General features: G+C 37.9%; 1 protein-coding gene across 6 annotated transcripts in view; it reads right to left on the reverse strand.

Annotated features, from left to right (window-relative positions):
• Window positions 1-25,365, reverse strand: part of rdgA (retinal degeneration A) — a 381,505-nt gene that overhangs the window by 246,772 nt on the left and 109,368 nt on the right. For 5 of the 6 annotated variants that reach the window (XR_012467391.1, XM_074183066.1, XM_074183069.1 and 2 more), the window contains one exon: window positions 15,465-15,670. The exons of the other annotated variant lie outside the window; for it this stretch is intronic. The gene's annotated coding sequence lies outside the window, so the exon portion shown is untranslated. Of the gene's footprint in view, window positions 1-15,464; window positions 15,671-25,365 lie in introns of those variants that run through there. 6 annotated transcript variants of the gene reach the window in all.

The raw sequence follows: 25,365 nt of genomic DNA on the forward strand, positions 1-25,365 counted from the left end.
GTGCGACTCACAATCGATATCCTAAAAAAGTTAACGTTTGGGCCGGTATCATTAACAATAAAATTATTGGCTCTTATTTTTTTGAGGACACTGTTGATGGTGAGGTTTATCTAGATTTTTTCATTAACTTTTTAGTGCCTATATTACAAATACATTTTCCTGATATTAATCATCCAAATGAGATTGATCTATTCACTACCAACAAGACGGAGCTCCACCGCATTTTGCACGTACAGTTAGAAATTATTTAAACGAGGTTTTTCCCAATAGGTGGATTGGAAGACGTGGAACGATCGAGTGGCCGGCTTGATCCCCCGATTTGACTTCTCTCGATTACTTCTTATGTGGTTATTTAAAATCTGAAGTATATTATAATAGACCAAACAATATTGCTGATTTAAAAGAAACGGAAGAAATTAACAAAATAACCCCCGAAGTCATACAAAATGTTGTACGAGAATTCCAAAATCGCCTTGATTTTTGTCAAGAAGTTAATGGTGGTCATTTTGAACATTTAATTTAATTGTAAAGTACATTGAAAAATACATTCTAAATATTATGTGACATTATTATCTTCATTCTACGTGAAGTTTTATGATATCTAGAGACATTATCAAAATTTTACATCCTAAAAATCAATTTTCTCATTTATGATTGCACCAAACTCAAAAAACTTCATATTGCTGAACAGAGAACTAAAATCCCTTTCCAACAATGTGCCACACGACCCCCTCTGCCATTTAAAATTTTCGAGGGAGTGTTTATAATTCAGAAGGGGTGCTGGAGGGGGATAATATTTTCATACTGTAAATTGTCAATTTGTGAATAAAAATCGACCTGTTTCAGGTTTTTTTTCACATGGTACATAATAACGCTAAAAATGAATTTATTCCATACATATGGACCGCACTGTATAATATATTAACATACAAAAATAATTTTCTTCTATTCCGTTTGTATTCCAAATATTCGTAAGGGAATCGAATCAGATATCATTCACAGATATCCCATATCAAAATAATGCATTGACTGATAACGTCTCATAAAAATAATATGAACTGAGCGATTTTAAATCACTGCAAATCGCTCGTTTTCATTGCAATACATTAGTGGAAACGGTCGGCCGTTTACATAATTTGTCGATCCTAGTTTTAATTAAGCGCCTTCACAAACGCTTTCTACTGCTGTTATTGGCGTGATGACGTTGTTTCCTAACACTGCGTAGCTTGATGAAATTTCCATTTCGTTGAGTGTCTGCATTGAGGTTTTCTTGGACCATGTCAAGGAGGTATCGAGAAACTACTAGACAGGTTTTTTTTTTTATAGGAATTTGATAATACTCAAGGAGAACATTAAATATATTCGAATGGTTTTTTTTCAGCTTCTATCGATGTCTATCCTTCTGAGTAGACTTATGTTTTGGTTGAACTGTGTAAAAATGAAATTATTTTATACGGTGATAATCTATCGTTCACATGGTTATGAACTAAAAAATTTCAATGATAATATACAGAGTGTCCCATATAAAACTTCTCAGCGGGCAAATATCTGGGAAATGAAAGAGAATATTCATATTCTGTGAAAGCAGATGATTTTGATGTCAGAGAAATATCTCATTTACGTAGAGATCCAGCACTAGGCATCATCCGTTAGGGCGTCGGGACACTGTTGCCAATTTTTTGAAATGGTAACCCAAATATTTCAATTGGTTATTGGATTCTGCATCAAATTCTGAATTTACCCATATAACACACTTGAATACTGATGAGCAATTTTATTGCATATTACAAAGAAATGTCAGAAAACCTGTCAGGTTTGACGAAAGTATATTCACTTTTGTGTTGGTTTTTCGAAAAATTGATAAATGGTTCAATTTTCAAATACAGAGAAGTTGGATATGATATATATTTACAGCGAAGCCAGAAGGGATTCAAAAGAAGCAGTGAGAATATACACTTATCTATATCTTGACAGAAAATTACCGTCAGACGAAATTTTGGCTAGCTTAGCCAAATATGTGGCACAAAATGGATTTTTCAATGAACGGAAGCTAAAAAAACCAAAAACGTCTATAGATGAGGTGGGTAGGTGGATTTAGGTTGTGCGCTGTCAAATGCTTCTTCAATATTTCTCGATATTGAAGGAGCATTTGACAATGCACTACCCAAATCTATAGGATCGCCTCTGGCTAGGAAAGGTATAGAATCGATCATTACTGAATGGATCTCTGCCATGCTGCTGAACAGAATTGCAACTACGACTCTTCAAGGCAAAGCCATTAGGTTCAGGGTCACCAGGGGCTGCCCTCAAGGTGGAGTACTATCTCCCCTTCTGTGGTCGTTCCTGATGGATAGTCTGCTTGATGCTCTCAACAGAAAAAAAGTAGATCTGCAAGCTCATTCAGATGACTTTGTCATCTTGGAAAGGTCCACGTCGGGAAGGGTAGCTTGCAATATCCTCCAAAGCACGTTGGACGTTGTTCACAGTTGGTGCTTCAGGAAGCAGATGTCTGTCAACCCCAGCCAAAACTGTGTTAATCCCCTTCACCAAGAGAAAGGAAATTGGACGATCTAACGCCACTTTCCCTCAATGGTAAGGTCATTCCATTTGGAATGGAGGTGAAATATCTTGGCATTGTCCTTGATGAAAAACTCACCTGGAACGCTCACTTGGAAAAAATTTACACAAAGCCAGACTGTCTTTATGGACATGTCGAAGAATTTGTCGTTAAACTTGGGGTTTAGGTCCCAAACAAATCCATTGGATTTATGTGATGATTGTTAGACCAATAATCACTTAGGGAGCTATTGCCTGGTGGCCGAAGGCTTAACAAAAACGGCCCAGGCGAAGCTCTCTGGCTTACACAGACAGGCTTGTATGGACATCAATGGTGTCATCAGTACCACACCGTCAGCGGCCATGGAGATTCTTCTAGATCTACCTCCTCTCCACATTTTTTTGGAGAGACAGGCTAGTTGGAATGCATATAGACTTGTGCACATTGCCAACTGCACAAATCAATTCAATGCAGAATGCAATAGACTGTTGGTTGTCACTGAAAATCAGAGCATTCTGGAAATTACCTCTGACTTTATGCCTCTAACTGTCAACTACGAACTGCCTTATGAATTACTATTCCTGAGTAGAGAGGACTGGATCCTCCGTGAGAGCGAAATATTAAGAGCAGCTAGTTGTTGGTTCACAGATGGATCGAAAACACCTTTCGATTCTGGTGCGGGAATTTTCAGTCGCAGACCCAGAGATATCAACCTGCCTAGGAACCTATGCAATATATTTCAAGCGAGAATTTACGCTATTTAATTGTGTGGAGAGATTGAAAGAATCCAACATCATACAAAAGTCAATAAAACTATTCTCGGACAGTCAATCGGCTTTGGAAGCTCTTGGTTCCTACCGAGCAACGTCTAAATTGGTAGCAAATTGCCAAAAACGACTCTCCTCGATAAGAAAATTCAACAGATTGTCTCAGGTCTGGATCTGTACTGGCAGGTACTGGCAGGCAACGAGGCTGCTGACTCCCTTGCAAAGGAGGGTGCTGCAAGCAGCTTCATCAGACCAGAACCTGTCATTGGCATCGCCTAGGCCTCGCTAAACATTGAACATCTGGATAGCAAGAAGATTTATGAATTTCTGGCAGAATCTTCCATGATTGGCTCACTTCAAGGCGTTAATTCACCTTTCGAAGCTTGATACCAAACAGTTGTTGGACTACAGTAGGGATAAACTACGATGTCTAACAGGTCTTCACTGTCACTTGAATCATCATATGCAGAGACTCGGACTGTGGGAAGACAGTGTGTGTCGCCTCTGTTTGGAAAACGATGGAACAGTAGAATACATACTTTGTGCCTGCTCCGCTGGGGACTGAAACAGGTTTTTAGAGTTCGGCAGAGCCGTACTCTTACCATCTGACCTGAAAGACCACTCACCATACAAACTAATCGGCTTCGTTAAGAAGCTGGGTTCATTTGGTCGAGTGTGAATAGGTGTGAGCCATAAAAAACCCTTGCGGGTTGCAGTGGAGGGTCGAATAGTCCTACTCACCCTGGACCTGACCTAACCTAACAGATGCTGACACGCAGTTTCCATCTCACCATATTAAAAAATGGGACAGACTACCAACGGCACCAGAGGAGATACCACCGTTCACAATGGATGAACTCATGGAAACCAACAAAAGACTAAAAGAGAAAAAAGCTCCGGTCCGGATAAACTCCCAGCGGAAGTCATCAAAGTTGTCGTTGAGGCACACCCGGAACAATGTCTGAGGATAATGAACCTATTATTAACAAAATGACAATTCCCCAAAGAATGGAAGATAGCCAGACTCGTTCTTATCGAAGCATCTGATCGAGGCGAGACTCTTGAAAGAAATGGAAAATAAAGAAGATCTAAATGAAAATCAGTTCGGTTTCCGAAAAGGTAGGTCAACAACAGATGTACTGGCGAAGGTACAAAACATCGCAGACCAAGCAAACGAAAGGACTGGCAGGAAAAAGGATGTGTTATGGGAAGGGATCTTGATCTAAATCAAAAGAAGAGATGTACCTGCATACCTATACAATATGATTGCCAGCTACTTTGAAGAGAGGAAGTTAATAGTAGGATACAAGGGAAAAATGAACATCACCTGTGGTGTTTCACTAGGCTCCGTAGTTGGTCCCACATTGTGGAACATATACTATGATGGGGTACTGAATCTGAAGGTTCCTAGGGAAGTTAACCTAATAGGCTACGAAGATGACCTAGCCGTAGTGGTGGTTGGGAAAAATGAAGAAAGTCTGGTAAGAACTCCCAATAGAACTGTGAAGGATATAGTCGAGTGGATGACAGCGAAACAACTCAAGGTTGCCCCCCAGAAGTCAGAGGTAGTACTGCTGGCAGCAGGCAGAAAACTGAAAAGTATTACAATTGAATTGGAGGAAACGAATATCCGTAGCCAAGAATTCATTAAATACCTGGGAATCCACATGGATCGAAATATGAAAATGGGAGCTCATGTTACAAAAATTGCAGAAAAAGCGAGAAAAGCCATAAGCAGGATAATGCCCAACGTTGGGGGTCCTCGAGAAGGTAGCAGAAGAATTCTATGCTATATGGCGCAACGATTTGGAAAAGAGCCCTGGAAAAATAGGTATACAGGAATATATTACTCAGTGTTCAACGGAAAGCAGCCATTAAAATGTGTGTGCATATAAAACAACATCAACTAAAGCGCTGCTGATGACTGCAAGATCTGCTGGCGGAAGAGAGAACAGTGGTACAAAACAACGTATCAAAAGGGTTAGCAAGGTTACAAATTATGAAAAAATGGCAACAATTTCGGGAGACAGACGATGGAATGGCCAACTGGACATGAATACTGATAAGCGACATAGAACCATGAAAGAACAGAAAATGGGGCGAAGTGAATTACTTTCTCACACAAGTACTAACGGGGCATGGGCGTATCTGTTCAGGTTCAGAGTGAGTGACACAGAAGAGTGCAAGTATTGCGATAGAAGATACAATCTCTGAATGCATACGTTGGGAAGAACAGAGACGAACCGCAGAAATGACGACTGACGACAGGAGAATTGACACCGGAAAACATGATAGGGAAGATGCTCAAACGTATAGCAAACTGGAAAGCCGTTAGTAAACTCTCCAAGACCATCCAGACAAAGAAAAGAAAAAAACTGGATGAATAATAATGGAGTACTGAAGAAAAAGGAAGAGCCCTGAACCATCACTATAGTCTGCTATTCCGAAGTGATGCCCGTGGGCGGTTCCAGAGTAGCCACTCATGAGTGGTTTTTTAGTCGGTAAAAATCCGACACTATCTGGTCACAGCGACCAGGTGTCTTTCGAAGATTTTTCCACTCGCCGAAAAAAAAAAACTCAACAGATGAGAATCACACTTTTCATAAACTACACCTCACGATTTGATCTCCACAAATTTTATTTGAAAAGTATATCACACGTTTCGCTAACACAGTAGCTTTTTCAACAGTGATTTGAATACTCACTGTTGATTGCAGAGGTGCAGAAAATAAGAGAACTCAATGTATCTCTCAGGAATATACCTTTTCTAAAAGTGAATTTCTCTGTTTGCTGAAATGAATCCTCCAAAGCATTATCAGTTGGCATCTCACTATGCCGCAACGCATGCGAGCAAATGCAAGATATACTTATTGTTAAGTTTCTCAAAATCAGCACAGATATCGATTAATTTGAGATTTTCAATTATAGTTGCTACATACCGTCTATATAACAGAATGATAACAACGTCACACAGTTCAGAGTAAACGTAAATTGAGAATTCATCAATCTCGTGTAGACCAGTGCTAAATGCACAGATGTCTATTCGCAAAAAACGCGGAATCTATACATATCTGATGTTACTGTGCTACATACCTCATCATTATTCATGACATGTTAGTAGTAGTGTCTTTGGAATATTTACAAAGTAGCATCCCAAACTCTTTTGATTCTATGCCCGAAGTTATTTCATTCGCGGTATTTTTTGAACTTGGCCCATTATTCAGAAGATCAATTCTGCTGATTAATGAACACTCATCCACAATGGATCTGACTACTACAGAACATCTCAATGGATTCGTAGAGGTCAATTCATTTATGAAACTCTTCATTTCGAAACTGATATCTCTTGTTCCTAGAGATATCAGTTTTTCCATGAACACTTCAGAATATGTCAATCTCTTTTGGAAGATAGACTATCTGTAATATAATCTGAATACATTATTCACAGGTAATTTCAAGAATGTTACCTTTGGAAATATATATCATCTTCAATATTCTCATCCCAAGTAGAAACCATTGATTCCACTCTATCCTGCGTATGTAAGTTCGAGTCCTGCACACCGTTAAGAATCACGAATAACTCAGAACCCCACAACTTCCCTTCATCACTGATGAACCGAGCTAGCATAATAAGCGTTATTGTTCACGAGTTACCGCGTTTCATTCTTCTACATTGTGACAATTTTAGTTTCCAACCTCCGAAACAATGGCGAGGAAAACGAGTGAAAAATAGTCGCACGGATATTGTTTAGAAAATCAGCACCGTTCCACAAAAGGCTTCTAAATTACCTTCGTAAATTTGAGATTGTACGATAAAAGCGACGCCTAATTTAAATGTTGGGAGTTACATATTTTTTGCCGTCGATAAGTATTCCCCACAATGAATATTCATCGCTCGGGAAAATAACAATGTTCACACGCGAAGGCGGATTTCGAGAGTTTATCGGTTCATGGCATAGTCAGCGATACCAATATAATGACAACTTACAAAAGACACAATATAACCCACCGTTAATATCAAACAAAAACTTTTTCGAAAAGTGACGGTTAGAGATAATGTTGTGAAAGCTCACAGCTTGCTTTGAAGCAAATTTTTCAATGAAAAAGTTTGCCACAACAGAAATTGATAAGCTACCCACTGTGGTGTCATATATTTATTCATAAATGACATCATGCCACTGGAAATACATCGATACGATGTCTGCTGGGTATACTTTCACCAATTCGCTATATGTATAATGTCTTTGACTGGAACCGTCATATACAAAAACACAACGTCAAAGCTCACTGGAATGTCTTCTGGACTTGAACTCATATCTTTCATCTTCTCCATAAAATGTATTCTCTCTGATGTATAGGTAGCAGATGTGGAGTTGGGACATACCAAAGGAAACGAAAAGCCACGACAAAAAATTCAGTTCAGTGGACCTGATGCATTTGTGATTTTCATTTTTCGGAGAATATTTATCTCTTCATCAAAAATAACATGAATTTTAATTTTTCTCAAAAAATATTTCTTTATTCATCAATTTTTATTATGTCCCCTTCAATGAACTCGAAACAGTTGTGATATGCACTTTTTGGTATGTCCTTGAGCTGTCTAAGCGACTCGATTTTGATCTCCCCAATCGTCACAAAACACCATCCTTTCATGGATCTCTTCAATCTTGGTAACAGAAAAAAAGTCGATGGGGGTCAAATCTAGTGAATACAGTGGCTGATGCATGATAAAGGTGTTGTTTCCGGTCAAAAAATCATGAACAAGCAACGAAAAGTGACCAGATGAATTATCGTAATGCAAGATAACACTTCTTTTTGAGCGTACAATCATGTGGAAAAAAATCCTGATGCACTACGCCACGGTAATTGGAAAAAACAGAGAGCGAAACCTTGACATTTGATCGAACTTGACGTGCAATTTTTGTTTTTGGCTATTCCTTTCCATTGGGACGAGGCGAGCGTCGTCGTCTGTGAAGGGCTTGTACCACTTATGAGGATGGCGGGTTGGCTGTCCTTATTCATTTTTTACTGCCTGAACCACTGTACAAGCAGTTTTCGGCGAGTGCATTGGCTTGCGATGTGGGGGTTGAGCAAACCGGCCATCGGATGCCTGCTTCCACGTAGCGCCGCTGGATACGGGAATGACAGAATCACTTGTGGTTCTGTTATTCCCTAACTGAATGGCACCCAATGATGGCATAATCCTAAGGTGTGTGTTTTCGTGCCGAGAGGATGAATGACACTGAGCCTATCAGCTGTCTCTACGGAACCTTCGAGATACCGGGTGCCCTCTCGTCGTAGCATCGCCTTGTCACGATAATGCGGGGCTCTGCTGTGATTGACCTTCTTTCCCTAGCTACTCGTGGGACTTTTATGAACAGAGTAAACTCAAAAAATTATTTCTGACGCTAAGTCTATAGAGGAGATGGATGTCGAGCTTACGACTCCAACTAACCTCCCTGTAAACTTAAATCAGAAGCGAGTCTACAGAGGAGATGGATCTCGAGTTTACGACTCCAACTGACCTCCCTGTAAATTTAGTTCAGGAGCGAGTCTACAGGGAAGATGGATGTCGAGTTTACGACTCCAGCTGATCTTCCTGTAAAATTTATTCCTCTACAGAGGAGATGGATGTCGAGTTTACGACTCCAATTGACCTCCCTGTAAATTTAGTTCAGGAGCGAGTCTACAGAGGAGATGGATGTCGAGTTTACGACTCCAACGGACCTCCCTGTAAATTTAGTTCAGGAGCGAGTCTACAGAGGAGATGGATGGCGAGTTTACGACTCCAACTGACCTCCCTGTAAATTTAGTTCAGGAGCGAGTCTACAGAGGAGATGGATGTCGAGTTTACGACTCCAACGGACCTCCCTGTGAATTAATCCAGGAGCGAGTCTACAGATGGATGTCGAGTTTACGACTCCAAATGACCTCCCTGTAAATTTAGTTCAGGAGCGAGTCTACAGAGGAGATGGTTGTCGAGTTTACGACTCCAACTGACCTCCCTGTGAATTTATTTCATGAGCGAGTCTCAAGAGGAGATGGATGTCGAGTCTACGGCTCCAACGGGCCCCCCTGTGAATTTAGTTCAGGAACTAGTCTACAGAGGAGATGTATGTCGAGTTTATGACTCCAACTGTCCTCCCTGTAAATTCAGTTCAGGAGCAAGTCTACAGAGAAGATGGATGTCGAGTTTACGACTCCAATTGACCTCCCTGTAGATTTAGTTCAGGAGCGAGAGCTGCAGCGTACGCCGAATCTGTCTAAGGTGGGGGAACTAACTCCCCATGAGCAGGTTAGCAAACGTTTGCGCTCAAGTGAGGTTTCACCAAAACCAGAGGCGAAAAAGCCTTGAACGGCTGAATCTGAAGCATCGTCAGGTGTAGCTGACGTGCAAAAAACCCTCATATGGGTAGCCTCGTGGGTATCGAGGCGGGAATCTTGCATTGACTATCCGACTACCTCATTAACAGAGCATATGCTTAGTGCCTGCTCCGCTGGGGACCGTATCAGGTCTTTAGAGTTCGGCAGAGCCGTACTCTCACCATCTGATCTGAAATACCACTCACCATATAAACTAATCGGCTTTGTTAAGAAGCTGGGTTTGTTTGGCCGAGTGAGAATAGGTGTGAGCCGCAATAAACCCTTGCGGGTTGCGGTGGAGGGTCGAATAGACCCACTCACTTTGGACCTAACCTAACTACTTGTAAACATTTGTCTGACTCAAAACTACTATCACCATATGCTACTGTCAACATTTCAAATGTTTATGAGAACTCAAGTTCATTTTGTACAAAAAATTTTATGCAAATTCTACGATCCATTTTTTTCGATAGCAGAAAATTGCCGAACACGCAAAACACCAACAAACTAAACATGCTAAACAGCTGAGACTGTAAACATATGTTCAAGACAAGTGTATCAACGTAAAAAAATCCCTAATCAAATGTATGTAGCTCGAAAAATTTTAACATTCAACCCATTTTTTCAACAGACCTCGTAAACCTTATATGATCAATTGCGGTTTCGAGCAAAATGGTATTCGTGAGAATCAAAGTAAGTATATCGTGAAACGAATGACACGCACAGTAGCACAACGTATAATAGTCTAGTTTGCTATAACGTGTAGATATTTCGTATATTTTCTTGTTGCTACTCTTGGAGCTTTTTTTGTGTGGCTGTGAAAACAGGAGTGATTTGTTTTTTATTTTAACGACAGCTGTTTTGTTGCAATATAATTCCTTTCTAATTCCATCAATTATTGATTTTCGCCTTAATTGCAGTCGATTTCTTTTTTGTTTTTGTATTTTTCGTTACTTTTTGTTCGATTTGGGATGTTCTTATTGATCCAATGAACAGAAACCGAAAGAGAGGGGTAAATGTCCAAAATGCAAAATGAAAAATTCATTTTTCTTCACACCTGGCGCCATCTTGAAAGGTTTGTTGGGATTTCTGTCTACATTATCGAAAAGATTCATACATTTTCTAATCTTCTTGGTGGAAAAGATGCCAGATTCTTTCGAGAAGTCGATTACCATTCCTGTCTTCAAAACGGACAGTTAATCATTGGTATAGTCAAAGTTAACGAAATTGTGCACTCATTAAGTTGGCGGCACTCTCAATGGCCAAAATAACCAATAATTGGATAATTTTTACCAACCGAGTTTTATGAATGGCTGAAGAGTCATAAAATTTAATTTGAAGTCATGTTACGGTGACGAATAGAAATCGGGAATGCGGGGATGGTAATCGCCATCGTGTTCAGTTCAGAAACTGATCGCGATTTGAGTGTTGAAATTCAATATTGGTGCAGTTATAATTATTTAAAATTTTTGTTATCTGTTGAAAATGTGGCGTCCTTGGACAAGTACTAATATTGATAACGAGTGTGATAACAACGCAGATTTTTTCTATTGTAGTGATTTCAATAGCGATGGTGAACAATGCAAAAAAGAGATACCAGTGAATAAGATTCGTATGCATTTGAATATTAAAATACAGAGAGTACGACACAGTTACGAAAAGGTGGACTGATGGTTCGAAAATGTGTATGCCTAACATGCCTGCAAACAAAGGATCGCGACTATCATTGCGCATTGCGGAGGAAGTAAAGGATGAGTTCCGAATTCTTTGAAATTATGTGAGGAAAAACTTGAGGACTGCATTGTTGACTATCATAAGAAAATGGAAGCTGATATTTTCGAGAAATGGTTTGAAAACACATTGATCCCAAATTTGGATGCGAATAGTGTAATAGTTCTTGACAACTCTTCCTATCATTCGTGACAGCTCATCAAAGTACCGAATAAAAATTGGGTACCTACGCCTAACATGCCTGCAAACAAAATTTGATAAGAAAGTAATAGAGCTGATTAAATAAGAAGTATCTAATATTACCAATGAAGACTGGCAGAAAAGGATTGAAAAAGTAATTTTAGTATATATATATATATATATATATATATATATATATATATATATACATATATATATATATATATATATATATATATATATATATATATACATATATATATATATATATATATATATATATATATATATATATATATATATACAGTGTGATAACACTAACACTGTATATATATATATATATATATATATATATATATATATATATATATATATATATATATATATATATATGTGATATATATGTGTGATAACACTAACACTGTATATATATATATATATATATATATATATATATATATATATATATATATATATATATATATATATATATATATATATGATATACAGGGTCCTGCAACAGTGGCGCGGTGTTCCATATCTCTATATAGGAAGCAGATAGGAATCTAATTTTCTATAATATTACCTTATTGCTCGAGCTCGATAAAATAAAAATATTGGCGGTCACACAGGGTGTTCGATTTTTTCTGGGCGGATCCCAACTGTGTCTTTTTAAATGGCAACCTATATTTTTTATCGCTTTTTCGGTTTCTTCATAGAAAATAAAATAAACTTTATGTATATCTGCACTTCGAAAACATTGACGGTTTTCGAGATATCTAGCATGACAGGTTTTTTTTTCCAATATTCGTCACTCAGAATATTTGAAATTATAAAGTGGTGCCAAGTCCAGTTGAAATTTTTTTTTGGTCGAATATTCTACATTGGTAACTCTCTCAAACGATATATCTGAAATCGACCTGTGATATACAGGGTATGAAAAACCGCTTGCCAAATATTGTAAATGAAAATTTGCAAAATTTTCCTTATATTAAATGGAACACCCTGTATATTATTGATCCATAAGAAGCACCAACGAAACCTCTACAAATTTCATTAAGTATTCCCTATGGCTAAGTTCAATAGTTTTTCTTAAATGAGCATTTCTTTCGAAAAATGGTCATTTTTTCAAAGCGAAATCCATTTGACGACTGATAAGAATATACAAAAAATACCCTTTCCTTAAAATATCGCCCATTCCTAAAATTACCTGTTGCTAGATAAACAAGTTGCGAATTACACCACAAAATGGACGTTCTTGAATAGTTACAATAATTTCAAAAATCTCGGAATTTATGCCATATTCTTTCGGTCTAAAACAACCTTTCAGCGAATGAAATATTTATTGGAAATCAAGTAGTCTGGCAAATGACAGAACAAAATATTTGGCTGCAAATGAATATTGAAATTTTTAGTCAATCGTGAAGTTGAACTGTCGGTATAATTTCATCAGAATGTTGTTATCAAAAAGTGATTTGATTGATATGATTTTCATATTAGGTGAATCAGACAGGAATTGTTTATTGGCAAGTAGAATTTATTCTCAACGGTATCCAGATAGAAGGCATCCAGATGAAAGATCTTTCCGAAAGGTCTAGGGACGATTCGTTGAAACTGGATTTTGACTGTATCCCCAACATTATTCCGTATTTCTCCTTAACTAGTCAGTCAAGACTACCCACCGCTTTATATATATATATATATATATATATATATATATATATATATATATATATATATATATATATATATATATATATATATATATATATATATATGTATATATATATATATACCTTGGAGTTATTTGGGATAGCAGCGAAGCGCAAGTGTACTCTTATAACATTATATTTCCAATATTTCAACAATGGTTATTGTCATCATCAGGGAGCTAATATGATAGATTTTGAAGATAGATTTATAGACGAAAATTGGAATTCCTTCAAAGACAACTCATTTGACATTACTTAAATTCATTTATCAACTTATTAACAAAAATTATACAACAAAACTCTTTCTTCAGGAGGCAACAATATATATATATATATATATATATATATATATATATATATATATATATATATATATATATATCTCAGTAAAAAAATCAAAAATCAAACTCAGCTCTACTTTGCCAAGCTTTCGCTTCTATTGGGAAGCTTCTTCAGGGCAGTAAAAATGAGTGAAAAACAATTAATTGAACATATGAATTGACGAAAAAGTTAAACATGTTTAACTTTTTAGGAGATGAGCTCGGAGATGGGCGCCGAAGAGGTCGACCTACAATAATCCAGGACGAAGATTTGAAGACCCTAGTGGAGACTGATCCAACACAAACGTTGTGTGTAATGGCGGAAGAATTGGGCGTCAGCTCCTATGTGGTTTTTGATGGTTTAAAACGTTTTGGAGAAGTCAAAAAGCTCGAAAAGTGGTTGATCACGATTTGAACGATCGACAGGAATTGCCACGTTATCGGGTCGGTTTTTCTTTGCATTTGGACAACCAAAACGATCCTTTTTTGTGTGCATCCTCTAGGTACGACAACAGGAGACGTTCAAGGCAGGAGTTGGACACTGAGAAGCCACTCAGGCACTTCCCAAACGCAAAAAAAACGATCAAAAAGTACCAGAATTTCTGTATGATGGTCAGTGGCTGGTGTGGATCACTATAACTTTCTGCAACCGAGCCAAACGATCACAGCAGAGTGCTATTGTGAGGAAATTAACGAAATATTACGAAAATTGCATCAGCGGCAGTCGGCACTGCTCAACAGAAAAGGTCGGATCCTGCTCCACGACAACGCTCGCACGCACGTTTCATACTTGTACAGTATTCACTGAGACATTACAGTTTGGAGAAGACTCATAAAAACGGAAGAAACTTTTGAAACAACCTAAACCTAACCACAACACATGCATCATCAGAAGGAGCCTGTGATGACTGACTAACTTGATTAGCGATAAACACTATTTTTGTTCTGCTGTTGGGAGAGGGTTTTCAATAGATTAAATTTTTCAAACTCTAACATAAGTACAAATACAATTAAATAAAGATTGATAGTATCCGGGTAGGATTTTCTACTTTGCTGCCTGTTACCAAAATCAAACTTCATAGTATCACATCATTCCCTACCTATGCTGCTATGTGCTTAGGAAATTTCACCTTTTATAAAATAAGGAAGCTCTGGTTCTTGATTTATGGAAATTAGCATTTTTTGAAAAACAACAATTGCTAAATCTTCTAAAAAATTAAACAAAAGCAACAGTCTTCTTCATTATGATAGTGCCAGCTCCCACATATGAAACCAATCAATTGATTAATTGAAGGAATAAACATCCAGTTGATGACTCATTGCTCATATTTTCCTGATTTGTCGGCTGATTTATTCAAAGTTTCTCAATATCCAAAAAACTTGGTGAATAGCGTTCTTAAGAACCTATTGAATTTTGTTGTTGAAACGGGATGGATAAACAGGTATAATCGCATGCAAAATTTCGTTCCAGATTTTTTTCCTAATTTTTGTAACACTTAGAGGTTATCTTCAATATGTTCACATATCTGAGAGTTTTCAACAAGCACTACTTTGATTTTTCCGAAAATTCGTGGAAAAACGCCTTGGCGTTTGAATTCTGCGAGTCTTCAGCTTTGTGAAAAACGATCATTTTAATTTGAAAACTTCAGACGCTCCAAGACTATTGAAAACAGTCCACCAGACTTTCTTAACAGTTTCTATCAGATTGCTGGGAATTATTCACAGTTCAGAATACTTCAAAGTAGATCATTAGGACATGATTGAGAAAGGAGAAAAAGTCTCCGTGAGGGTTTATTAGAGAAAGATTCAAAGAGAACCGTGAAAGATAACTCACCTTCAATTTGATTGAATGGAGAATTTATTCCTCGGTGGTGGCCTCGTTGATTCCGAAGGATCTGCATTGGCGTGGATTGGTGCATTTTTTCCACATCTGGATTTCATCATAAAATATTCACATGTTCACATTAAATTTTGTATTGCGGTACGGTTTTACTTCAGTCTTCAGTTTTCATTGCTTTCTTAACGCTCAAAAAATCAAATCTGAAAAATAGTTTCCGATGAGTACGGCGAAATGAGTGGGGAAAAACCAGGGGGCCTGTAAATATTCAGTTCTTTTTTGTTTCGCCTCAGAGTACGTTTCGAACCATTGGTAAGTATTTGGAAAATACTGCAAGTAAACTACCTTTCATTGATTTATTCAATCATTTATATAACTTTTAGATACAAACAAGGCTAGCCCAAGATTGGTATACGTAATCATATAGAAAAAAGTCATGTCTGGGTAGTTACTGTGAAAGAAATGAAAGTGATATTTCATAGAGATACACCCACATCGTAAATGAAGAGAGTTGGATCTTCTCGAAGACCGCAATACTGGACAGCTGTTGGTTTAGAGATGGATCAAAAAACTCTCAGGTTCTGGTGCAAAACCAAGACGGAAATATCAATTCGCCTATGCGACCATGTTCCAAGTGAACCAAAATCATACATAAAACTATTCTTGGACAGCCAAGCAGCTCTCACTTGGCTCTCACTGATCACCGTCCAAGTGGATAGTAAACAACCAAAAAAAGGCTCTTCTCAAATAGAAAAACTTGAAAAATTGTATATAGTCTGGACTCCTGTCCATATAGACCACTTCCTGTCATTGGTCTCGCTTTAGGCTACAAAAAAGATTGCAGGTAATATTGGCAAATTTTTAGGCACATCCTTGGAAGCATAGTACCAAAAAATTGTGAGACTACAGTAGGAATGACCTAAGTTGTTCAACCTGCCTACTTCATTCAATAATCATTTGTAGAGACTTCGACTGTCTGAAGAAAGTGGATGCCCAGCCAATTTGGAAGATGATGAAACAGCAAAGCACATGCCATGTATCTGCCCCGTTGCAGACCTGATGAGATTTCCAGAGTTTGCCAGAATTTCACTCTTTTCAACTGACCTAAAAGATTACTCACCGAATAATCTGATTGGTTTCGTTGAGAAGCTAGACTAGTTTGGATGTGTTTACTGAGATGTGAGTCATAATGAACCCTTACGAGTTTCAGTGAGGATCTAGTATATCCACTCACCTCCTACCACCCTTTCTACTGCCTACAAACGTAAAGGTTCGAATCAAATAGTGAACTATTGCAGTTGTGGCGCAAAACACACGCTTTGGAATTTCATGCTCGGATCTGCCAAAGGTTCAAGTCTCTTGAAGAGATAACACTAATGCTTTATAAAATCAAGAAGTCACCCTCCAGAAAACCGATTACTAAGGGCGGCTTTCTTGGACCTGTTGTGAAACTATGCCAACTCAAAGCCGCCCTTCGCCGAAACGACTATCCCGTCTGATGAACAGACTGACCAGCCAAACGCTTTTCTCTCTTACATCCATGGAGTTACTGACGAAGTGAGTCGAATACTGTAAATGCATAATGTTAGAACAGTGCCACAGCTAACAATCAAATCTCCACTTTTTTAAAAACACCCAAGGACACGATACGTAATGGGGCACCGGGTAGTATACGAAAGACCAATAAATAAATTTACAACAGAACCTATGAACATTGATTAGCTGTTAGCATATCAGATCAAGCCTCATCCCTCTTCAAATATCATCTTGAAACACGTCACACAATTAGGAACATCAAAACCATTATTAAGGAGAAAACTATTCAGGGCAGGATAATTCGTGAAGCCATCGAAATTGAAAAACGTCTCGACTGTCTTAACAAAAGAGATAATTCACATACACTACCGCAATCATGGAGGTCATTATTAGCTCGCTACGCTTCTCAAAGTAATTCACGTCAATCAGAAAGTCAAGAATCCATTTCTGGCAAGTTGGGTACCTATTACGATACCTCCACTGTATACCAGCAGCATAAACAACAATAAGGTTAACAGTTATGACAATACAGCTTATTCTTTTTTTTTACCGAAGTATGCGCTGGTTAGTTCCTATCTCCCGAAGCCCCGATACATTCGAAAGGGCACCCCAGCATTATCAAGCAACGACCACTTCCCACACCGCGGGGCAAGTGATCATTGGGTCTGATAATCATGTGCCCTGAGCAAGTGCAGTGAGACAAGAATGACAGCCTTCTGCATCTGTCCGGCTAAGATTTCTGCTTTAGTGCGGCAGGCCGATATGATTTTAAGATTCGAGAGTAGAGAAGGCATCGTTCCACCAAGGACTCAAATAATCAGAACAACCATCTTGACAGGGTGGTATGGATAGAGTCTGCGGAGTTCGAAGAGAAAATCTCGATATTTTATCCGTTTTTCCTCCTCTTTTGGGACGATATTCGTCTCGTCTCCACGACAAATAACGTCTTGCTTTGGTGGTCGAGAAGGACTAAATGGGGCTTATTAGCTTGTATGAGCCTGGGGTGGGGAACGAATAGTTTCAATAAATTCTCGTTTCCCACAACGGATGCAATATCCCCCGGAGCGTAGGGCAACACCGGTGTCTCGTCAATATCGTAAGAGTGCCGCAGATAATAATATAGCACTCTTAGGGCCGCGTTATGTCGATGGATGTAGGCCGAGACCGCATATGCTGGACATGCTGAAAGCAAGTGCATTAGGGTCTCGGGCGCCTCGCGGCACCTTGGCGCCTCGGGCACCTTGTGTCAGGAACCTCTATACCTATCATGCGACTGCGGTAGACTAAGGTATTGAAGACACCATTCTGGCAAGCCATGATGAACCCCTCAGTTTCCGAGTTCAGCTCACTCGACCTAAGGAAAGCAAAAGTTAGACGCTTTGATAAGCCAAAGTCTCCAATGTTATTGGAGAAGACTCCATGCATTGGCTTATTCTTGTGTTTCCGCAGAAGTGAGGTGATTTCTGCAGCTTGTATATGAGCTTTTTGCTGAAGGGGTTCCAACTCGGTGACAAAGTTGTGGTCACCTCGTTCAGTGTCGAAAACTAAACCGAGTTCATCAGCTGCTCGGGTAGCTGTCCTGGAGAGAAATAATCCACTTCCTGCTCTCTCATGGTCACGGACTATGCAGAGAAGGGGATCCGAACTCCTGACGACTTTACAGGTTATATCCAGTACCATTCTGTCATGTAGACACTCCAAACTCAAATGTCCACGGCCTCTCTGTTGTCGGGGGAAGTACAACCGTGGAACGGGCGATTTGGGATATGAACTCCATTAGAGATGCATTACTTCTCGGGTCTTTACGTCGAGTTGATACAGCTCCTCCCGACTCCACTTTACTACACCAAACGGGTAGAGTAGGATTAGAACGGCAAGCGTATTTGTTGCAGCAACTTTGTTCTTCCCCGACAGTTCCGATGACCAGATCTGTCGAAGTTTGTGCTGATTCTTGCCGTGGAGAGAGTTCATCACTGCTGTAACCTCTTGTGAGTGGCGTTGTTCCACCCCTAGGTAAGTATACGTCTCTCCGGCATCCAGATGGTGTAGGATGCTTTCATCTACGAGCTGCACATCCGTTCCGTAGTCCCCGCATCGTCTTCTTTTGAGATGGACCATTGCACATTTGTATATCCCGAATTTCATACCGATAGCATGCGTGTACTCTTCCACCACCCTCAAGGACTGATGGAGATCCTTCTCTCCAGAGGCTTAAAGTTTAAATTCATCGATATAAAACAAATGGGTAACTTTATGCCTCCGGTTTTCGGGGGTGCCACAGTTATACCCTCGAGTATTTCTGAGCGCAGCGAATAATGGCAATAGTGAGATGCCGAAGAGAAGGGGGACTGCGGAAATCACCCTGAAATAAACCCCTTCTGAAAGTGACCCGCCCAGTTTGGACTCTTGCTTGTTTATATACTTGCTTGCTAGTATACTTAAATATTTTTTAAAACTTCTTGCGAAAAAAGAGCTCTGCTCTTATCGCCAAACCACTTTGTTCACATATTTTGTTTTAATTTTACTCTAATCTGTATACGTTGTGAATAAAGTTGTGACCCTGAATGGGTTTGAATATCGGAATAGCGTTTTGTTTGAACAACTTATCACAATCTCCTCGAGTACTATAGACAAACGTTGAGTTTTTTTTTTTTAATTTAAAAATTTTTCACCAAAAATATCCCAATTTACCCGGACTAATATTAGCCAAACATGAAAAATAACACATTTCATACCCGAATGGCTAACGAATTTTGTTTCAAAATAAAACGCGACGGGTACGAATAAATTGAATATTGAATGATAAAAGTTCTGACGAGACCTTTCACAAACAGAATTTCATTTCAACAAAGGCAACCCGAATAATGAAATGGAAACGAACTGGATGTAGGTCTGCTTTTCAGTTTACAACGGACCTTTCAGCGACATGAATGACTTGATTATTCTCATTCGCCAGTGTACCAGAGCGAAGTATCAGCTCTCCAGGACGATCCAAAGACAAATCAGAAACGACTTTATTCAGTCTATTTGAGAGTTACCAGAAAGTTTTCAATGGAAACTCTGATGGGGCCATCAGTTATTCGATTGATTAAGAGAAAACTTTGGGAAAATTTAATAAATATTCTCCGGGTTTGTGTTCTCTAAAATTTGTAATCAGGCAACATTTTGATTCTGGATAATACACAAAAAACGTTTTTAGTTTTTCGAAGAATTCTCCGATATTCTAAAATTTGAATAACTACATACACTGATGGAATGAAGGAAACTGATTGGGTGCATTTATTACCGGATTTTCAGAGAATGAAGAAAGGAGTCCGAACAAGTTTCTTCTCTGGATATTATTTTCAAAATGTTCTTCTTAAAAAAGTTTTTCTTTTCAAAAATCAGAGTAAGTAAGTAATTCTACCATCAGTTACAATGAAAATAAAAATAAAAATAAATTTAATTTAATCTGTGGGAGATTTTGACACGAGGCTTTTTTTACGAAATTGTGCTTTCGTGACTTGTCCTGAATGAAAACTGCCATTTTTTATTCCTGACTATCTTCACTTGTGGTTTCTTCCCGAAAAATCTTCAAAGAGCCTTTTTGGAATATAAATTTCTCATCGGTAATATATTCCTGTGGATCTACGAGATCTCCAACCAATTCTTGGCTTGTATATGGAATGGAAAAACTTTTGATGCTTTTTTTATGAAACAAAAAAATATATAATGAATGAGGCGATTTCAGAAGCTTCAAAGTTGTTAAGAAGAGTACATAGAGAATAAATTATATTTCCAAAAAACAAAAATTCGCTGACTATGACGTTTGTTTTAATTTTTGTTCAATTGTTTTATTTTTTCATTTTATTTCACTGTTATTTCAATTCAGGTTTTTTGCTGAATATAATTGTTATTTACAGCTATTTATTTTAAAGTTTTCTTTTTTAGTTGTTTCAGGGATTTCAAATCATTTTATATATTAGACAATGGAAGTCCGAACTAGTGAAACTCAACGCTGACTATAAGTCATCAAAAAAAAACAATAATAATGCAAATATAATTCATCATGGATTGACTCTTTTCCTGTCGTGCTACTGGAAATGTTGTAGAAAAATGTGAAACCAACGATCTCTCATTTAGATAAATCAATTCGATTACTACTTGTTCTCACAACAATGATAAAAATATACTTCAGAGCTGCGTTTCCCAAACTTTTTGCCTGGGGACCCACCTTCATTGTGGAATTTTTTTCGCAACTCACATATTAAATAATATTAGGTATACTTATTATTCTTTTTTTACCGAAGTATGCGCTGGTCACGCCCTACCCCCAAAGCCGCGATCATTGGGCCCGAGATACATCTGCCCAGCGCAGTGAGCCAAGAATGACAGCCTTCTGCATCTGTCCGGCTAAGATTTCTGCCTTAGTGCGGTTCGATAGTAGCGAGGGCATCATTCCATCAAGGCTGGGGAACGAATGGTTCCAATAAATTCGGCACTTCTCGTTCCCCACAACAGATTCAATATCCCCCGGAGCGTAGGGCAACACCGGTGTCTCGTCAATATCGTAAGAGTGCCATAGATGGTAATATAGCACTCTAAAAGCCGAATTATGTCGATGGACATAGGCCGAGACCGCATATGCTGGACATGCTGATAGCAAGTGCATTAGGGTCTCGGGCGCCTCGCGGCAGGCCCGTCACCTTCTATCAGGAACCGCTATACCCATCACGCGACTGCGGTAGACTAAGGTGTTGAAGACACCATCCTGGCAAGCCATGATGAACCCCTCTGTTTCTGACTTCAGCCCACTCGACTAATATTATTTTTATTATTATCGTGAAAATTCACTATTTGGGAATACAACTCTAAAAGAAAATGGTGAGAATATAATTGAAGATAAAAAAGTACGAAAAAATACTTTCAATTCAGAATTTTAAAACTAAACAAATACAAAAAATTAAAAACGAGACTTATATAATTAATGTGACTTGTGGAACTGGTGTTTATAATTTACAAGAGACTCTTTATCTGGGTTGAAAGTTGAAAGCTTTAAACACCGGTCACTTTCCACACAAAGCCTTTTTCTATATTCATTTTTTACAAACCCCTCTCACACAAATATGTGGTTGAAAACCCCATCAGCTCGTTTGGCTGTGCTCGAAAGAACTGGATACTCTATCCTAGCCTTTATTTAAAATAGGAACAACAATTCAAAAGTATTAAGTGTTTTCAATCTGTTTCCGTGACCCACCCAAATTGGTCCCGGGATCCATAGTTTGGGAACCACTGCTTCAGAGAGTACACAAGAACTACACAGAGGTTGGAGAGCTTGGAAATACAGAAATAGAACAATCTCAAATACAATGACCGAACACTCACCAATTGAGAATGTTCTCTACTTTGAAACTATTTAAAACAATCATTGGAATCCAACCAGATAATAGTAGTAGACCGGATAGTAATTTCAACTCACTTTTGAAATTTGAAAATATATTGAATTGATCTGCTTAGTTTTCTAATATATGCAAATGATTCTCAGACTATGTTTAGTTCACGAAAAAAATGTATTAGATTTTCTTATGTGTCTTTTCTAAATGAACATATGAGATCCGATTGATTTTTTTGATATGTTCACCTTCTAGCAATAACGGAAAAACTGTAATGAGATGTTTTGTTCTCCTTCTCAACAAAAAAAGAGTTTCTTCAAAATTTTAAGTTTTCATTTTCAACTTCTTTACGCATTTTACGGAAAAAATGTATGTTATACGGGAAAATGAATATAATTAGTTCTATGAAATTGTTTTTATTTTCAAATTCCTTTCTTGAAAAAATTAATTTTTTTCAAATTTTAAATCATTTTCTGAATTATATCAATCGCAGAAAAATTGTAGAAGAGTATTGTGCTTTCAATATGCTTACCAAGTCCCTGGTTTCAACTTGTGTCCCCATGCCAAAAATATTCCACAAAAAAACACAATAAAAAAAAGTTGAGACATTCCATGAAGGGAGGGCGTTTTGCGACGATTGAGGAGATACAATCCGAATTGCTGAGAAACCACAAGAACATACCAGCGTTTCCCAAACTTTTTTGCCTGGGGACCCACCTTCATTGTGGATTTTTTTCCATGACCCACATATCAAATAATATTAAGTATAATCATTATTACTAATAATATTTTAATTGTAATTATCATGAAAATTCACTATTGAGGAATATACCTCCCAAAAAATAGTTAAAGATGATATAATTGAAGATAAAATATAAGACTCATCTAATTAATGTGACTTGTGGAGCTGGTGCTTACGATTTACAAGAGATTCTATATCTGGGTTGAAAGTTGAAAGCTTTAAACGCAGGTCACTTTCCACACAAAGCCTATTTCTGTATTTATTTTTTAAATATACCAAAGTAGGAAATGTCCTCTCACACAAATATGTGGTTGAAAACCCCATCAGCTCTTTCAAGGCTGTGTTCGAAAGAACTGGATAATAACATTATCCTGCGGTGGGTTGAATGACACGACAGGAGTGAAGGTAAACGCATTGCCGACTCTTTAGCCAAGGAAGCGGCTGGACTAAGAAGTCTAGGACCCATTGACACCTACGGCCTGATGACTTCGACAACTGCGGAACTAGCCTAGGAGGACAACTCCTCGGGAGGATGTAAAATGGGTCAAAAATGACCTAAGTGCTATGGGCCTACACTCCCCCTCCCAACCCTACAGATACAGAAGAACCGGATACTCTTCCCTAGCCTTTATCCAAAATTGGAAAAACCATTCTAGTGTTTTCAATCTGTTTCTGCGAATCACCGAAATTGTTCCCGCGACCCAGTAGTGGTTCGCCTGGGAACCACTGGCTTAAAGGATTGAGAAAAACGCTGGCACCAATGTATTATATCTGAGAGGGGACAAAATGAAAATTGATGGATTAATAAATATATGGGAAAAATGAGAACTCGCCTTATTTTTTGAACAGGGCTTCTAATTTTTTTTAATGTTATCCTGGCAGTTATGATGGCCGATCCTCGGACTCAGCTTCCGGCACGCCATTGTTGCTAATAACAGATAATGGAAGTTCACTGATAGGAATCTCGAGTGCTTATTTGAAGTGGTTCCTCTAACCGTCGAATAATATCTACTGGCATACTTAGCATAGGTTCATGAAATATCACAAACCAGCTATCAAACGCATTACCTAAAATCCGGATATTGATTTCCGTATAACAGCGACATAATAGGTCCAAACATAATTAATGTTCAATTATGGATGGTTAATTTCTATTGAGTACTTAGACCGTATCGGCTATTACAGGTATTAATTACAAGGTGGAAAGTTCAAAGGGGAACGTGAGAAATATCGAGGAGATTCTTGGTAGGATGAAGACAGGCATTATAATCAGTGATTCTGAAATTTGATGATGGAATTAACAATAACTTTCCACGAAGGAGACAGAGCGACTCAAGATTTGAATATTACTGGAGTTTTTTCCCAACACCAAATCGTTATTTTTAACACCTCGACACGTGTTTCGATCACCAAGTGATCATCTTCAAAGAGGAAGATTAAAACTGTTTTAATCTTCCTCTTTGATAAGCCCTAAAATTTTAGGCGATTCAAAGTGCTTACTAAAAAAATCTTGAAATGGAAAGAGCAAATATTGTTTTTTAAAAAATACCTTTTAACTAAAGCATTGATAAATACATATTATAACTATACATTGCGTATAAGCAATAGTTTTTATGTTATTTTGAATGAAATGTAACGTTTTGCAAAATTATAAAACGGCTCCAATTTTTTCAAAACTGAGCCTTCAAACAGTCGAACTTTCGAAACATATTGGTAAAGACTTGTTGGTAGAGACTTTTCAAAAAAATAGGAATTAGGTTTTTTAAACACTTCAAAAAACATTTTCATTAGTTTTCTCTGAAAAATGCACTGTTTTCTGATTAGTGTACATTCAATATTTCAATTCTGGCGTTTGACCAGTACCAAGTATCTGACAGCAATAAAATTTCCTCAAGTGCGAATTAATCATGGAATAATATGGATTTTATTTTCACCAATGTTAGTGACATGCCTAGATATTGAAGTTATTTTCAAAAAACTCATTTTTCAATGCCTAGACGTTGAAAAATAACTCACCAAAAGAAAAAATTAATCTTTTTATATTAACTAGAAACTAATTATATTTTTGTGGGAAATAAAATTATTAAAAAGGATAAAATTCAAAATTTTATTATAATTCCAAATCTACCATTAATAATAGAATCAAAACAAAGAACATTACACAAAATATCCACAAGGAGGAACACTGGTTTAGGAGAAAATTCAAAGAAGCCGCATATATGTTGTCTAACAACGCATTCAGCCAAGC

This window comes from Leptinotarsa decemlineata, unplaced genomic scaffold (assembly GCF_025532065.1).
Source record: "Leptinotarsa decemlineata unplaced genomic scaffold, Ldec_3_MD MMD2_tig00026330_RagTag_RagTag, whole genome shotgun sequence".
Classification (NCBI taxonomy): Eukaryota; Metazoa; Arthropoda; class Insecta; order Coleoptera; family Chrysomelidae; genus Leptinotarsa; species Leptinotarsa decemlineata.